The sequence below is a fragment of the Capra hircus genome, chromosome 6, assembly GCF_001704415.2.
Source record: "Capra hircus breed San Clemente chromosome 6, ASM170441v1, whole genome shotgun sequence".
NCBI lineage: Eukaryota > Metazoa > Chordata > Mammalia > Artiodactyla > Bovidae > Capra > Capra hircus.
The window spans coordinates 58,466,807-58,484,363 of NC_030813.1; the positions used below are offsets into that span (position 1 = coordinate 58,466,807).

The 17,557-nt window shown below is 39.2% G+C and overlaps 1 non-coding gene across 1 annotated transcript; it reads right to left on the bottom strand.

Moving 5' to 3' along the window:
- On the bottom strand, positions 4,629 to 4,702 carry TRNAI-AAU. The gene has a single exon. It is a non-coding gene; the product is annotated as a tRNA-Ile (tRNA).

The window sequence follows — 17,557 nt, forward strand, 5'->3', positions numbered from 1 at the left end:
ATTTAAAGATGAGAAACATAAGCCTCAAAGAAAAGTGATATGCTAAAGGTTACAGAGCAAAAAAAACTGGCAAAACTGGGTTTATCCTTAATTCCATTTGACTGCAAACTCTGTTTCAGTCTTGTTGGCTGGTACCACCATCACGCTTTTCCAGAAAATTATTAAAATTACAGAATTCTCAGTGTAGATGTGTTCTCAGCCTGCTTTGGCTCAGAATATTTGAGCAGAAAAGGATGTTAGAGATGATCTTGTCTGACTCTCACACTTTACAAATAAGGAAACTGACAGTCAAGTAGGATGGGTTACTGGTCCAACCATGACCTTCCCTTTTTTAGTTCTTAAGGGGGCGGGTACCACATCCTTTGGGAAGTCATTTCATGCTCCTCCTAGCATAACTCTAAGAGCACCAAAAGCCTGTATGTGGACCTCTGATGTCCATTTCAAAAGGAGCAGAATATCAAGTCCAGAACATCTGAACGGCCAGAGCAAAGAAAGGCCAGACTCAGACGGCATCAACCTCAAAGGGAATAGAACAAGCCAAGGATGTTGCCTGGTCCTCGAAGCTAGCAAAGCAACGAAGACAAGACATGTAAAACCACAGCAAAGCCCTCCCCCCAAAACCAACACCTGTATCCCAAAGCCACTTTTACCAACAGCAGTGACATGCAACCCAATTAAGAAGATAATTTCAAAGTCCTTCTCTTTAAGTCTGAGTAGCTGGAATAAGGAGGGAGAAGACAAGTCAGTGCTTGAAAGCTTGCCTTTAGGTTTGTTATCAAGAATAACAAGTGATGCCATATTTCAAGTGTGTTTAAAAGTCCTGAATCATATAACTATTCTGCCTTGTGTTGTCCTTGAAAATGCAAAAATAGAAATGGAAGAAATTATCAAAGGGCAATAAAGCAGGGAAACAGAGATGAGGCAGGGGTGTGGGCTGCAATTCATTGTTACAGATGCTTTAAACACTTCCTGTATGGCAGTAGTTGACAAGCCTGGTTAAGAACAGAGCAATAAACATGCTTTCAATCTCTCTCCTAAAGAGAGACATAATAATAGGGCAAGAGAATAAAGAGTGTAACTGTTTAATAGCCATCCTTATTTTCTAAAGAAGGCAGTTTTGGTGACCCTAATGCTTTTAACATTCATTTTTTGTCCCTTTATTATATCATTAGGCTACATCAAAAACACAAAATGTGCTATTTAATAGATCACATGTAACAAGAGAGGACACATGGGGTGGGTCAATGATCAGGGCTTGCCTGATTAGCTTTAATTGATTCACTTATCTCCAAGCTTCCCTAGACTATTTTGTAAATAAGTATGATTCAATATCAGGTGTTACATAAGTATTCAATGTAAATACACATACACACACATAAATGTGTTGAATATATTGTGACCATTTGTTATATCCAGGCACTAAGCCTGCTGACCAGCTAAATAAGTTCCCTAGGCTCTAAAAGTATAAATCCTGAGCCCTCCCAGGCACATGCAGTGTTTGCTCAATCCGTAAACACGTAATTATTGAACTTGCCTTCTAAAGTAACACCACACCCTGGATATGATGCAAAACCCAGCATTACAAGATAAGCTCTGTCTCAAGTTTCTGCTCGTTGTAGTGCCTGAAGTATTTGCTCATATACCCAGGGACCGAAGCAGAAGTAAACAGTCAGGCCAGTATTATAGGGACACCTGGGTTTCAAAATCGACTGTCTTCTATTGTGAAAGCAATGAATGAAGTTCAGCAGAACTCCTGTAAGAACGCCGACTCATCCCACACCACGTGGGTCACAGGACTTTGACCTTAGCTCAGGCCACCCTAAGAGGCTGAGGGCCATCCCCTTCCCTAGGGAATGTGACCCAAGCTCCCAGTCCCCTGCCGCCACACATCACCTCCTGCCTGTCTCCTGTCTGCACCCTCTTGCACTGGGCGTTAACCAAGACTGCGCTCAGATCTCCAGCCAGGGCTCTGCACGGTACATTTAACCTGCCTGGACTCATGACTCTTTATACCTTTAAAACTCTACAAAATCACTTCTTAGGTATGATTTTTTTTTTATATCCTTCCCTCCCCACCAAGATATGATATAGCTAGCTGAGCAATTAAGAGCCAGAACCTGGGAGCCCAACGCCTGGGGTTGAATCCTGATCCACCACAGACTAACTGCACCTCAGTCTCCCTACCTGTCCTTCTTAGGTGTATAAAGTGGCTCAGTCAGAAAGAATCCACCTGTAACCACAGGAGACTGCCTGCAATGCAGGAGATCTGGGTTCGATCCCTGGGTCGGGAAGATCCTCTGGAGAAGGAAATGGCAACCCAGTCCAGTATTCTTGCCTGGAGAATTCCATGGACAGAGGAGCCTGGCAGGATAACAGTCCATGGGGTCTCAAAGAGTCAGACACAACTAAGCAACTAAACAACAACAGTCAAGATGAATAGGTAAGCAAAGAGCTTAGAATAGTGCCTGGTATGCAGTAAATGCTGCCACCCAAGCGCAAGCATAATAAATGTGATCAAAAATAGTAGCTCCTATTTACCTTGGTGTTCACGAGACAATGGGGACTGACAGGGCTGTATCTGGGCTGGCCCATCAAGGAAATGCCTGTAACGGCCAGCATTGCATTGCCAGTTGTCCCTGCAAACACTGCAGCTGGCCTGGTGTGACCAGCTGTTCACAACTTCATGAAGAAGCAAAATCCATGTCTGGATTTTAAGTTATTGGTTTACATTTTAAAAATTCATGTTTGAGCCAAAGAAAGCACATTTAAAGGCAGACTTAGCCCTTAAGCCACTATTTTGTGACCTCTGACATTTGGGAATCTATAATTGGGGGGGGGGGTGTATGTATGTGTGCATATGTGTGCATTTTCATTCTTCTGTGTTTATCCTCTGTACTTCTTCCACAGTTAAATATCTGAGGGGTAGTAGAAAGCATGCAGAAAGTATTCAGTTAAGATCAGCTGACCAATGAAGGTTTATTGACGAACAGACACCAGAGGAACTTTGCTGAAAGAAAACAATGAGTAAGTTAGTGTCACCCACATTCAATGCCCTCCGCATCTTCAGGTCAACAAGCCAAGCCCTGATGACGCAAAGATGAACAAGATGCAGTCCCTGATCTTAAAGAATGTTATAGACTTGTGGGGCCACAGACATGTAGACGACTGTAATCGTTACAAAACATGCGAACATGTTTTATCTCAACATCAGGAGAACCTAAGGTAGTTGATACAGCGTGTGACCTTATACTCAATGTATAGAAGAGAAACAGGTTAAATGACTTGTCCGAGGTCACTCCAGCAGTTCATGGAGTTATAATAAGAACCCAGCTCTGCTGACTTCAAACCCAGGACTCTTTCTGCTGAATGCTAATATTCTAACGTAAAACGCCTCTATTTCCCAGTGCCTCTACACTGGAGAAATTGGGCTCAGGAAGAGGGTCAATACCCAGTGAGTTAGATGGAGGCATTGATAGCATCATGGAAGGCAGGCTTTGAAAAGCACCTGTGAACAGTCAAATATTTTTCTTTTCATTAATTATAATTTTCCATCTACCAAAAAGAATTTGAGGCTACTTTCAACAAGGCATAATACCATATATATTTTTCATGTTCAAGAAACAAAGTAATGAAGGAAAACAGAGATGAAATCCCTGTTTCAGAAAGTTGAGGGTAAGCACAAGTGGGCATAACTCCTAGCTCTGAGCTTCCTGAGAGACAAGATAAACTGGGAAGTGATAAGATTCTGGTTTATAAAAGGAAGCAGACCAATTTTAATTTTAGCATATATTATCACCATTTGTTCTCTGAATCCACACAACAAAAATCAGTATTCTTAAGGAAAACATTGATTTGAAAATGCATTTTATATTAAAAAAATGAATTTGTTATATTTGTAAAGTTTGTGGGTTGCCTGGAAAATCCCATGGACGGAGGAGCCTGGTAGGCTGCAGTCCATGGGGTCGCGAAGAGTCGGGCATGACTGAGCGACTTCACTTTCACTTTTCATTTTCATGCATTGGAGAAGGAAGTGGCAACCCACTCCAGTGTTCTTGCCTGGAGAATCTCAGGAACGGGGAGCCTGGTGGGCTGCCGTCTATGGGGTCGCACAGAGTCAGACATGACTGAAGCGACTTAGCAGTAGTAGTAGCAGTGGGTTGATCAGAAGATTTGGAAATTTTGTAACAACATACTCACTAGCACATGATTGCCAACATGAATGGTTTGGCCTGTCCTATAAAGGAAAATGCAAGAATTGGCATCTTGTTAGAAGGCTCATGCAGCAGAGTATGGGAGCATGAAAATAGTAATGGGTGGGGGCGGCGGGGAGTCGGGGGAAAGGGTGAGCAAAAGGTTGCCTCTTCATAAACAGCACACATTTCAAGTTCTTAACTGGTGTGCTAAGTCACTTCAAGCATGTCCTACTCTGTGCAATCCTATGGACTGGAGACTGCCACGCTCCTCTGTCCATGGGATTCTCCAGGCAAGAATACTGAAGTGGATTGCAGTGCCCTCCTCCAGGGGATCTTCCCGACCCAGGCATCAGATCTGTGTCTCTTACATCTCCTCCATTGGCAGGCAGGTTCTTTACTACTAGCGCCACCTGGGAAGCCCTAAAGTAGACTTAATGGCCCATATGGGGATCGAACCCATGACCTTGGCATTATTAGTACCACAGTCTAACCAACTGAGCTAACCAGCCAGCTTAACTGGAACTATTGCCAAAATGGCACATCAAACACAAGACGACATTCATCAGCTATGAGGATATTTCATCATTCATCATTCATTCAACAAACATTTACTGAGTGCCCACAGAGTGGGCATTCAAGCCCTGTCCTTAGGGATGAAGATGGGGCAATGAACAACACAGACAGAAATGCCTGCCTTCACCAAGCCTTCTTGAGGCAAAGGCTAGCATGTTGCACAAATTAAAGATGCTGTACACTTTGTCTATGAGAGAGCTGGAGTTCCCACAGTCACACTGGTATCCAAATCTGCTGTCCTAAAAAGGCTGCTGCTGCTGCTGCTAAGTCGCGTCAGTTGTGTCCGACTCTGTGTGACCCCGTAGACGGCAGCCCACCAGGCTCCCCCGTCCCTGGGATTCTCCAGGCAAGAACACTGGAGTGGGTTGCCATTTCCTTCTCCAATGCAGGCTACACCTCTGCATTACTGCAGATGGTAAAACAGATGCTTGGCTTCTATCACACTATCTGGAGCCAGGAAGGGAAGCACAAACACGGATCCTAGCAGGGTTGAAGCCCAGGTCCCACCTTCGGAAGCTCACAAATGGATGGAGTGTCGGCAGGCACCTCCTTCAGTCTGAGGCAATGGTTCCCCCCGCTCCACCCCATTCTAAACATGGCTTTAAGAAGCAATTGGAAGAAAGAGGGGGAAGAGGAGCTAAAACAACCATAGAAGCTGTTACACACGGTAGAAAATAAACAAATCAAGTTTTCTAAGACCCACGCATGCATTTACTTAACTAACATTCATAACTCCTCACTACATATGCAAAAGGCACTGTGTTGGAATCTAAGCAAAAAGAGAGTGGGGTGGGTGGAGACATGGTTCCTGCTCTGATGTCTCTTGACTTCTAGAAATAGAGCCAGACATTAATTAATTAATTAAAGTAGTACAACTACTAGGAAGAACTACTGGAGTTTACAAGAACTTTACATGGGCAAATGAACCTATTGCCAAAGACAACAGAAACCCTTTACACCAGCCCACTCTCTCTCCCTCTCCTCCACCCTCCCCCGCCCCGCCCCGCCCCGCCCCGCCCCGCCCCGCCCCGCCCTCCTCCGCCCCGCCCTCCTCCGCCCCGCCCTCCTCCTCCCTCAGATACGCGCATGCACACAGATGCACACACAGGCACACAGAGCTATGACGTAATCAGGAACCACTTGTCTTCCTCTTTCAAAGAGGCAACTTTTGAGCTGTAAATACTAAAGATACTACACATACTGGCTTTTAGGCCAATAGGCTGCAATCCTGGCAAAAAAAATTGTAGCCAGAATTTCTACTCTGAGCGAAGATGCAGCTAACTACAAAGGAAAAAAAAGAATATTTGAACTGATTACATCTTCAAATATTTTCTAGATCTTTGAGTTTATGGTTGTGCTTGTCCAACTTGATACTAAATTATCAAGAATTAGAATGTACAGGCCTCAGATATGAGTTTGCAGGAGAGCACAGTGTTCAGACAAAAATGACAGCTTTTCATTGGATTCTGTGCTGTTCTATAAGCGGCTCAGTGTCAGATGCTGAAGTTAAGCTAAACCACATAAACATAGAAGATGTAAAAGTAAAATTGAAAAATTAAAACTTAGAGTCCACTTATACTGAACTTTGGCTATTCAATTAAAATGTCAAATTGGAAAAAAGCATAAGAAAACAAGAAAGGAACATAATTTCAGACAAAATATTGAGTTGGGCAAATTTTACAACTTTTCAAATAAGTTACATAAGTACAAAATATTTGTGACAGATAAAAATCAGGAAATACAGGTATATAGAAGAAGATAAAAATACAGCCATATTTAATAACCAAAGCATTTTCCATAAAATGACTATATCAAAGTATTTAACCAATTCTTTATTATTGGGTATTTGTGCTTTTTTCTAATCTTTAGTAACATAAATGTTTTAATAAACACATTTATGCATGCATTTTTGCAAATCTCATTATTTTCTTATAATAAGCTCCTAGAAGTGGAACTTCTTAGATGGACAGTATTCAGATGTTTAAAATCAGAATTAAAGCAATAGCCAAATTCAAAATCTCTTCAAATTCTTTTTTTAAGTCCTTATAACACCTTCAAAATTAAGACACATCCAAAAATGGAAAGAAAACAGTTTTTTATTCCATATCAAAGTCAATATTAAAGTGTTAGTTGCTGAGTTGTGTACGACTCTTTATAACCCCAAGGACTGTGGCCTACCAGGCTCCTCTGTCCATGGGATTTCCCAGGCAAAAATATTGGAGTGGGTTGCTATTTCCTTCTACAGGGTATCTTCCTGACCCAAGACCTGAAACCCAGGTCTCCTGCACTGCAGGCAGATTCTTTACCATTTGAGCCACAAGGGAAGCCCCAATATTAATATTAGATATATATATAATTTGAAGATTCTGACATTTCTTAAAACCTCACCAAACACTGACAGTCAGCAATATCATATGGTTATACATACTTCTCAGAGAGCAAACCTATTTCTGACTATAATACAACAAACATGTTAACTGACTGTTTCATTTCTAAATTTAAAAGGCTAAACAGAAAACCAATTGCACCAAACATATCTGTAAAAATTTTAAATGTACACAATTGCATTAAACATAATAGCAGAAAGATACTGGACTGAAATGTTTATTTCTTGGTTTGGCCATGGGCAAAGTCACAGTCTCTATGGATTTTAGTTCTGAGCAGAAAGACATAAGAGCTGGAGTTTTCAGAATTTTTTATTTAATAGAACTTTTCAAAAAATACTAGCCTAGAATTTAAAAATAACCTTAAAATGAGAGGGAAACATAATATCAGAATAATAAAGCATCATTTAACCTATTTTTAAAATCTGCTCCATTGCTCGTATTTTTATCGTTTTTTCTTTGAGTGTGAGAATTTGTACTAATCTATTGACACTTAGCAGCAGCAGTAGCATTGACACTTAATTGAAAACAACTCCTCCTAAGTCATTTCCACTTAAAAAGTACAGTAGTTTTGTGATTCTAAATTTCAATCTGCTGCTGCTGCTGCTAAGTCGCTTCAGTCGTGTCCGACTCTGTGTGACCCCATAGACGGCAGCCCACCAGGCTCCCCTGTCCCTGGGATTCTCCAGGCAAGAACACTGGAGTGGGCTGCCATTTCCTTCTCCAATGCATGAAAGTGAAAAGTGAAATTTCAGTCTAGGTTCTATGCAAAAAAGTAATTGGTAAGAAATTTTTAAAATTCAGTGTCTCATAGTTCTTTAAGGATGCCAGGAGGCAAGTGTGGGCATTTTACCCTCAGACAGCCACATAGTGGGTGCCAACTGTGGCCAGGCACTGGGTTATGCAATGGAGACACAGTGACACAAAGCCCTGCTTCTATCTTCAGAGTGTTCTTACCTAAAGGAAACAGATGCTAAAACAAACTGGCAGGAGGGCACAAAAAGTGGTGTAATATGGGAAATACATCTTGGAACACGGAGCCCTCAGCAGCACCCTACCCACTGGGCTGGATGGAGGTGGCTAGTGGACCAGAGATTCTGGGAAAGGTGATGCTGAAACTGAGTCTTAAAGGACAGGATGAGTGTTAGGTAGCTGAGGATGTCTTAATAGGCAAATGCATATATATTCTAAATATATACAAAAGCATTTATATGTAACACAGATCTTTTTATGAGTTCTCTAATAGAGTTCTTTAACTCATTGCTAGTGAGCTTGACCATCTTTCATATATTTATTGGCTAAATATAGTTTAATCTATGAATTAATTGTTTTACAAACTCTACAGGTCAGATATTCCTAAATCTAGGGTTCCAGAACCCCTGATATATATGAAATTTTCTGTGTGTAATGGATGTGGATTGTTTTCAGGATAAGGCCCAAGAAATATTAAGAACCGCTGATCTTAAACTCTGTAGGCTAAGAGCAACATGTGGAAAGAAAGAAGCAGGGCTAGAAGGAAGGAGGTGAAAGGTGATGGCAGGGTTCTGTGACTGGTTAGGTGCATGTACACATACACAAGTGTGCACACACACACAACTTTTACTATCTTATCCTCATCAATATCAACCTTCCAATAACACTCACTCATTTCCCTCCCCAGAAGTCTCGACCCCAGCCGCATAGGGGCTACTAGATCACAGTAGATGGGGTTTACTTCTTATTAATATTTGTATACATATCATAGAGAATGTTTACTCAAGATGCTTCTTTATCTACATTTTGGTTCATTGTTGTTGCTGTTCAGTTGCTAAGTCATGTCCGACTCTTTGTGACCCCATGGACTGCAGCACGCCAAAGCTTCCCTGTCCTTCACTATCTCCCGGAGTTTGCTCAAACTCATGTCCATTGAGTTGGTGATGCCATCCAACCATCTCATCCCCTGTTTCCCGCTTCTCCTCCTATCTTCAATCTTTCCCAGCATCAGGGTCTTTTCCAATTAATCAGCTCTTTGCATCCAGGTGGCCAAAGTATTGGAGCTTCAGCTTCAGCATCAGTGCTTCCAATGAATATTCAGGACTGACTGGTTTGATCTCCTTGATGTCCAAGGAGCTCTCAAGACTCCTCTTCAGCACCACAATTTAAAAGCATCACTTCTTGGGCATTCAGCCTTCTTTATGGTCCATCTCTTATATCCATACATGACTACTGGAAAAACCATAGCTTTGACTATACGAACTTTTGTCAGCAAAATGATGTCTCTGCTTTTTAAGAAACTGTCTAGATTTGTCATAGCTTTTCTTCCAAGTAGCAAGTATCTTAATTCCGTGGCTGCAGTCACAATCCATAGTGATTTTGGTTCATAGAAACATTCAAAAACTTACACATACAAGCCATAATCTATTTATTTAAACCATGGAAAAGCCATTGACTTCAGTCCATAGGTGCAGCACGAAGTGAAGTGAAGTCACTCAGTCGTGTCCAACTCTTTGCGACCCCATGGGCTATAGCCTACTGGGGTCCTCTGTCCATGGGATTTTTCAGGCAGGAATACTGGAATGGGTTGCCATTTCCTTCTCCAGGGGAACTTCCTGACCCAGGGATCAAACTCGGGTCTCCCGCATTGGAGGCAGACGCTTTACTGTCTGAGCCACAAGGGAAGCCACGTGCAGCATAGTTACTTTCAAAAGTAATAATTTTCCTAATGTGTACAAAAAACTAGGTGATCACTTCCATTATACATATATATGTGCATCATGTGTCTACTGGTTTGTGAAGTCAAGTTATTTCTTACTGTGGACAATGGTCCAAAAAGTTTGAAAAAGGCTTTTCTGGAGAAGGTCAACCTTCTGAAACTCAAGCACTGTGGAGGAGAAAAGCTAGGGAGAATCAGAGAGAATAAAAGAATACCTGGATATCTTCCTCATCCTCACATTCCATTTTGCAAATTTGAGAGCTAAAGCCCACAGGGCTTAAAGACCTTGCCCAAGTCACAGTGCCAGCACTGAAATCTAGTCTACACAGGGGGAAAAGTACAAGCATTTTGTTCTACACCTGAAAAGGGGAAAGTATCTTTTCCACTTCTTGGAGATGGCAACATTTGTAGTCACATAAAAATTTAGGAGGGTATAAAGTAGCATATCTCCCTCTCTAGTATCATGAGTTTTATAATTTAATAAACATACTTTTATTTTAGAAATATATTTTGCATTTGTAACTGCTTTTTGCTTAATACTTTGACTCAGAAGGCAGTTCTTAACTATGAGCTGAAAAAGTACATAAATGTTTTTGTTGTGTTATATGCATGTTCAGTCATGTCTGACTCTTGGCAACCCCATGGACTGTAGCCCACCAGGCTCCTCTGTCCATGGAATTCTCTAGGCAAGAACATTGGAGTGGGTTGCCATTTCCTCCTCCAGGGGATTTTCTGGACTCAGGGATCCAACCCACATATCGTATGTCTCTTGCATTGGCAGGCAGATTCTTTACTGATGAGCCACTTCAGGAATGATGAAAACAGTCTTGCTAGGCAAAAGCACAGAAAATGAGCAGTTCTGTATAAAGAGTACATTAGCAAAGTGTGTTAGTCTCTCAGTCGTGTCCGACTCTTTGCAACCCCATGGACTCTCTGTGGAATTCTCCAGGCAAGAATACTGGAGTGGGTAGCCATTCCCTTCTCCAGGGGATCTTCCTGACCCAGGGATTCGAACCCAGGTCTTCCGGGTTCTAATTGCAGACAGATTCTTTGCCATCTGAGCCACCAGGGATCTGGAGACAGACACTATAGGTCCAAACATTACGGGACTGTGGACAAGTTAAGTTTCTCTGTGCTTTTTGTTGTTGTTCAGTCGCTCAGTTGTGTCTGACTCCTTGCGACCCCATGGACTGCAGTACACCAGGCTTCCCTGTCCTTCACCATCTCCCAGAGTTTGCTCAAACTCATGTACATTGAGTCGGTGATGCCATCCAACCATCTCATGCTCTGTCCTCCCCTCTCTCCCTGCCTTCAATTTTTCCCAATATCAGGGTCTTTTCCAAAGAGTAGGCTCTTCCCATCAGGTGGCCAAAGGATTGGAGCTTTAGTCTCAGCATCAGTCCTTCTAATGAATATTCAGGGTTGATTTCTTTAGGATTGACTGGTTTGATCTCCTTGCAGTCCAAGGGACTCTAAAGCGTCTTCTCCAGCATCACAGTTTGAAGGCATCAATTCTTCAGCAGTCAGCCTTTTTATTGTCCAGTTCTCACATTAGTACATGACTACTGGAAAAACCACAGCTTTGACTATATGGACCTTTGTAGGCAAAATTATGTCTCCACTTTTTAATACACTGTCTACATTTGTCACTACTTTACTTCGAAGGAATAACTGTCTTTTAATTTCATGACTGCAATCACCATCCACAGTGATTTTGAACCCCAAGAAAATAAAGTCTGTCACAGTTTCCATTGTTTCCCCACCTATTTGCCATGAAGTGATGGGACCGGATGCCATGATCTTAGTTTTTTGAAGGTTGTTTTAACATTCTGTGCTTTAGTTTACTTATTTATAAAATGGTACCTACCTCATAGGGTTCTTGCAAAGATTAAATGAGATTAATTCATATACAACTCTGAAAATGCTTTCTGGAATGTGATAAATGCTCAGAAATGTCAGCTGCTATAAATAAGAGTGGAAATCAAGACTACTGGAGCTTGCGATATTCCCTTTTTATCTTTACTTCCCATTGGCATACATCCTCATCTTCAATGGTTTTCCTCTAGAATTTCTTACATTCCTGAAATAATTCCTACCCCTTTGGTCACAAGGCATTATTTTTTTTTAAGAGATTGCTCAATTCAACTTGCTATTATTTTGCTAAGAATTTTTGTAGTTATGTTTATGAGGCATATTGGTCTCCACTTGTTTTTCTCTCTCTCTCTCGTGATGTTACTGTCAGATTTTCATACCAAGGTGATACTGGTCTCTTGAAACGAGTTCAGAAGTATCCCATCTTCTTATTTTCTGAGTTTGTGAAACATTGGTATGTTTCTTTTTACAATATTTTCTAGAATTCACAAGTGAAGCCATATGGGCCTACAATTTTCTTTGTGGGAAATTTTTTAGTTTACACATTTAATTTCTTTACTAGATTTGGGATAGTTGGGTTTCCTACTTCTTCAGTCATACTGGTTAATTGTATCTTCTAAGGTATTTGCCCATTCTTCTAATTGTTGAATTTATCTACATAAAATTATGCATATATTTATTTATCACCCTTATGAGGTCTACAGTATCTGCGGCACATCCCATTTTCATTCCTGAATTGACAGTTTGTGTCTTCTACATTTTTTTTTTTTCCCTTAATGAGTCTAGCTAGAGGTTTATACCATTTATTGAAGTTTACCAACCAGCTTTTCATTTCTTTGACTTTCTCTATTATTTTTGTCTTATATGTTGTTAATTTCTGCCTGTATCTTTATTTTCTCCCTTCTACTTTATTTGTATTTAATTTGTTCTTCCTTTCTTTTAAAGTTATAATCTTGATTATTGATTTCAGGCCTTTCTTTTTTTCCAGTATAAACATTTAACTATATACCTCTCTCAAGATTCTGCTTTAACATCACATACACTTTGATACGTGTTTTCATTTTCATTCAAAAATACTTCTATATTTCCTTGTGATTTCTTCTTTGAACCGTGTGTGGTTTAGAAGTGTGCAGTTTAATTCCTAAATATTGGGAGATTTCCCAAATAGTTCTTATTAATTTCAAATTTAATTGCACTATTGTCAGAGGACAAATTCTATGATTTCAATACTTTTAAATTCGTTAGCACTTGTGACTAACATATGGTCTCTTTTGGTTAATGTTCCATGTGACCTTGAAAAGAAGGTGTAGTCTACTGTTGTTGGGCGAAGTATTTTTTGAATGCCAATTAGATCCAGTTCACTGACGGTGTCATTCAAGTCTTCAATATCCTTGTGGATGTTCTGTCTTCTTTCTTATTAACTGAAGAATGTTGACTAATCCAATTGTAATTGTGGATTTTAAAATTTCCCTTTAGTTCATCAAGTTGGATTTTTTAAAAGTTTCACATGTACTTTTATCTAATTCTCATAAAATTCTCATGATATACATGCTATCATTTTTATTTTATAAGGGAGCAAGCTTCCATTCATAGATCAAATAATTTCCCCAGTGCCACACAACTGATTAATTTCAAAGAATTTAAATTATTTCCAGACCTCTGACTCATTCTGTCAGGTTTTGCTTCATGTATTTTGAAGTGCTATTACATTTAAGGTTACCGTATCTACCTGATGAACTGATCTCTTTATCATTATAAAAGATCCCTTCTCATTTCTAGCAATATTCTTTTTTTATGTTGTCTGCTTTGTCTAATATTAACACATTATTGACCAGGAGATTTTGCAGAAACTAATGCCTCTGGTCAGTGATTTGTTATCTAAGTGAATACTGAAACACTCCAGTCAATAATGTTTGAGTAAAAAAGGCAAGAGAGTTCCAGAAAAATATCTATTTCTGCTTTATTGGCTATGCCAAAGCCTTTGACTCTGTGGATCACCACAAACTGTGGAAAATTCTGAAAGAGATGGGAATACCAGACCACCTGACCTGCCTCTTGAGAAATCTGTATGCAGGTAAGGAAGCAACAGTTAGAACTGGACATGGAACAACAGACTGGTTCCAAGGAGGACGACAAGGCTGTATATTATCACCCTGCTTCTTTAACTTATATACAGAGTACATCATGAGAAATGCTTGGCTGGATGAAGCACAAGCTGGAATCAAGATTACCGTGAGAAATATCAACAACCTCAGATATGCAGATGACACCACCCTTATGGCAGAAAGTGAAGAACTAAAGAGCTTCTTGATAAAAGTGTAAGAGGAGAGTGAAAAAGTTGGCTTAAACCTCAACATTAAGAAAACTAAGATCATGGCATCCAGTCCCATCACTTCATGGCAAATAGATAGGGAAACAGTGGAAACAGTAACAGACTTCATTTTGGAGGCTCCAAAATCACTGCAGATGATAACTGCAGTCATGAAATTAAACAACGTTTACTCCTTGGAAGAAAAGTTATGATCAACCTAGACAGCTTATTAAAAAGCAGAGACATTACTTTGCCAACAAAGGTCCATCTAGTCAAGGCTATGGTTTTTCCAGTACTCATGTACGGATGTGAGAATTGGACTATAAAGAAAGCTGAGTGCCGAAGAATTGGTGCTTTTGAACTGTGGTGTTGGAGAAGACTCTTGAGAGTCCCTTGGACTGCAAGGAGATCCAACCAGTCCATCCTAAAGGAAATCAGTCCTGGGTGTTCATTGGAAGGACTGATGTTGAAGCTGAAACTCCAATACTTTGGCCACCTGATGTGAAGAAATGACTCATTGGAAAAGACCCTGATGCTAGGAAAGATTGAAGTCAGGAGGAGAAGGGGATGACAGAGGATGAGATGGTTGGATGGCATCACCGACTCAATGGACACGAGTTTGAGTAAACTCTGGGAGTTGGTGATGGACAGGGAGGCCTGGTGTGCTGTAGTCCATGAGGTTGCAAAGAGTCAGACATGACTGAGCAACTGAACTGAACTGAACAAAGGACATAATAACATGTTGCTTGTCCACAACATTTTAATAGCCACTATAGCTATAGCCACTATAGCTTTCTTGCAATTAGTGTTTGTACAGCACATCTTTTCCAACCTGTTCATTTTAACCTATCTTGTCTATATATTTAAAGTGGTTTTCTCACACAAAGCATGTAACAGACTTACTCTTTAAATCTAGTCTGACAATCTCTGATTTTTCATTGAACTATTTAGAATATTTACATTTAATATAATTATCAGCATGGTTAAGTTCAAATATGCTATTTACTATTTGCATTCTATTTGTCTTAACTTCTTACTCTTTCCTTTTTTCTTGGTTCTTTAAATTAATTGATATTCTTAGTATTCTCTTTATACATAGCACTGTTGGTATTATTTTTTTCTTAACTTACTAAATTTTTAGTGATTGCTCTATACTTTACAATATGTATTTTTAATTCATAATATATGTTCAAATTATATTATGCCACTTCATGTATTACGACTATGGATTGCCATTTTCCCCACCCTGTTCTTCAAGTGACTGTCATATATTTTACTTCTAATTATTTAATACATTTCAAGAATGCATTGTAATTATTTGTTCCTTAAACAATGAGGTTAACTTTTTAAAGAAATTTTTAAAGAAAATATTATCTATTTATCCACATATTTAGGCTCTTTGGCACACTGTATTCCAAATTTCCATCTGGTATCATTTTGTTTTAGCCTGAATGATTTTCTTTAATACTTCTTATAGTATATATTTGCAGGCAACAAATTTCCTGAAATTTTGTTTGTCTGATAAGGTTTTTATTTCACTTTTGTTTCTGCAAGATATTTTCATTGGATACAGAATTGTACGTTGACTTTTTTTTCTTTTTTAGCACTTTTAGGATGTTATTTCATTGTCTTCTGGCTGCAAAGGTTCTGAACTGAAATCTATTGTCATGTACAGGTCGGTTCTTCTGTGTGTGAGGTGGTCTTTTCTCTAACTGCTTTTGAGTTTCTCTTCAATGCTAGTTTTTAGTAATTTGACTATTATGTGTCTTAATTTCTTTTTTTAAAATGAGCTTTTAAGCTTTTGGATTTATGAAATATAGTTTTCATCAAACCTTAAAGTGTTTACGGCATTATATCTTCAAATATTTTTTCTGTCCCCTTTTCATTTCCCCATTTATGGTAGATCATTTTATATTATCCCACAGATCACTGAACCTCTTTTCCTTTATTTTTTTCAGTCTTTTTTTCTTTCTGTGGTTCACCTTGTATCAAATCAATTGTTATGTCTGCAGGTTTACTACGCCTAATCTGCTATTAATTCCACTCAGTGAAATCCTCATCTTAGATAGTATTTTTATCATCTCTAGATGTTTCACTTAGTTCTTTTCTATATTTTTCATTTTTCTTCTGATTCTTTTAATATTTTCCATTAAATACTTCTATATAATAATAAAGCCTATTTTAATACTCTTGTCCTCTTGTCTGCTAATTCTACTATCTTGTCATTTCTAGTTCTTTTTATCTTAGCTAGTTCTTCTCTGTTATTGGGTTGTTTTTGTGTTTTGGTGTGTGTATTTTTTTTTTGGTCCACCTTTTAGCATGTCTTTATACTGACAAGTGTCTGCATTGTGGCGTCTTCTTTTAAAGAGCATTGGGTTTGGTTTCAATAGGTGGTGAAGTTAATTGCTCATCAGTTTGATTCCATCAAAACTTGTTTTTAAGAGATTGGCGTTGCGCTATCCAGTATGGCAGTTACTATATGGTTATTGAACTATGACTAATCTGAAATAAAATGTGTTATAGGTATAAAATATAAAGGTTTTGCTTCATCTATAATACACAGATTTTGAAAACTTAATGTGAGAAAAAGAATGCAAACTTTCTCATTAATAATTTTTATATTGATTATATGTTGAATTGATATTTTGGATATATTGGGTTAAATAGAATATATTATTAAAATTAATTTTACCTATGTATCATTAATTTTTTACTACAGTTACTAGACATTTTAATTTACATATATGGCTTGCATTAATTATATTTCTATAGGTCAATGCTGGTCTAGAGCAGAGGTTAAACTACAACCCACAGGTTGGCCATCTATTTTTGTTAATAAAGTTTTACTGGAACATAGTCACACCCATTCACTAATGTATTGCCTGTGGCTGCCTTCACATAATAATGGCAGAACTGAGTAGTTGTGATGGAGACCATATGACCCACAAGCCAAAAATATTTGCTATCTGTAAATTTAAGAAAATATTTCCCTGGTCTAGAGGATCTTTCACTCCAAGGATAGTCAGACTCATTCCTAACGTATAATTACTTTAGGGTCTCCACTGAATATTCCAAGGATGAACAAGGACTTACCCATTTGGCTCATCAAGCCACAGACATTTTCTCATTTCATGTGTGCCCTGGGATTTATTCAACTTACAGTTCACAAGTCTTTTCTATCCAACCCTGTGGAGTATCATTCTGTACATTTGTGTCATGGTACTCAGCAAGACACGCTTCACTACACATTGACACTACATTTTTCTGCATCGCTCCCTCCTTCCCAGAATTCCATCCCACATTACCTCTACTCACCTTAGCCTCCCCAAACGCTGACCTCCATCTCCTCAACTCAGCAAGGCTGCCAGGATCTGTCTGAATCTACACTCTAGAAATTGCTTCCAGGCAGAAAGCCAGGGTAATTATCACGTTCACTTTGTTTCTTTTCTCTCAAGGATCACAATCTTATGCAGACTGTTGTCTAATGTTTGAAAACCACTGTTTCAAATTTTATCCAACCATCATTAATTAC